This window comes from Oreochromis niloticus, unplaced genomic scaffold, assembly GCF_001858045.2.
Source record: "Oreochromis niloticus isolate F11D_XX unplaced genomic scaffold, O_niloticus_UMD_NMBU tig00003186_pilon, whole genome shotgun sequence".
In the NCBI taxonomy this organism is placed as follows: domain Eukaryota; kingdom Metazoa; phylum Chordata; class Actinopteri; order Cichliformes; family Cichlidae; genus Oreochromis; species Oreochromis niloticus.
Window position 1 is genome coordinate 3,298 of NW_020327806.1, and position 912 is coordinate 4,209.

Here is a 912-nt window from a genome sequence, read left to right on the forward strand (position 1 = left end):
AATGAACCCTTTTTCTATACAAGCTTCAGTGTTTCAGAAACTTAATTTGGCCATCACGAGTAACCAACTACCTCATACACATAAAACTTAGAGTGTATTCAAAGTAAATAAGTTTATTTATTTATTATACAAACTTTAAAGAGCTAATCCCCCTGTGTCTCCTGCGGTAGCAAGATCACAATGCAATGACGTGTGCCACTGAAATATATGAAGACATATGAGTTATTATTTGTCAGACTATATCAATTGCCCATTGATGATGGCTAAAGATTACATTGCTGTTTTCTGTGAAGGATATATTCCTGAGTCTCGTGACGTACTAATGAAAGCCCAGTAACAGTAAGGTCTGGTAGGGGTAGCTAGTCACAGGGATTTAAGGGATTTGTTCACTCTGCAAATTAAATGTTTTCATGATGAGGTTTAAAGTGAAACACCCGTTTGGAGGATGCGGGCGTCGATCCCGCTACCTCTCGCATGCAAAGCGAGCGCTCTACCATTTGAGCTAATCCCCCTGTGGTTGCAACGTACACATGTCACATGATCTGTGGTGTTTCAGAGCTGCACATATGCAGTCCTGAGTACAGACACACCAGGGCTTTGCTTATGAACCTAGAACTGGGATTGCTCCTCTTTCCAAAAGTAGTTTAATGACATTTAGCTTCTAGTAGGGTACCTGGTCACATGAACGTTTCAAATATTGTAAAGGCCATGCCCAGAATATCAAGTCAACACAGCACTTGAAATGATCTGTTACTTAGAAAAATGAATAAACTGCAATTGAAAAGTCTGGCTCATTGTCTTGAAAGGCAGAGTGCTCGTTTTGAATGGACAACTGTTCCTTGTTGCCCAAACTGCCACACTGCAAATTGGTTTTTGTATATTTTTTTCTTATCCAGGTAAGGAAATCCTGAA

At 39.9% G+C, this 912-nt stretch overlaps 1 non-coding gene across 1 annotated transcript; it reads right to left on the reverse strand.

Annotated features, from left to right (window-relative positions):
- Positions 1 to 439: 439 nt before the first annotated feature.
- Positions 440 to 512, reverse strand: trnaa-ugc (transfer RNA alanine (anticodon UGC)). Its single transcript has one exon. It is a non-coding gene; the product is annotated as a tRNA-Ala (tRNA).
- Positions 513 to 912: the final 400 nt, after the last annotated feature.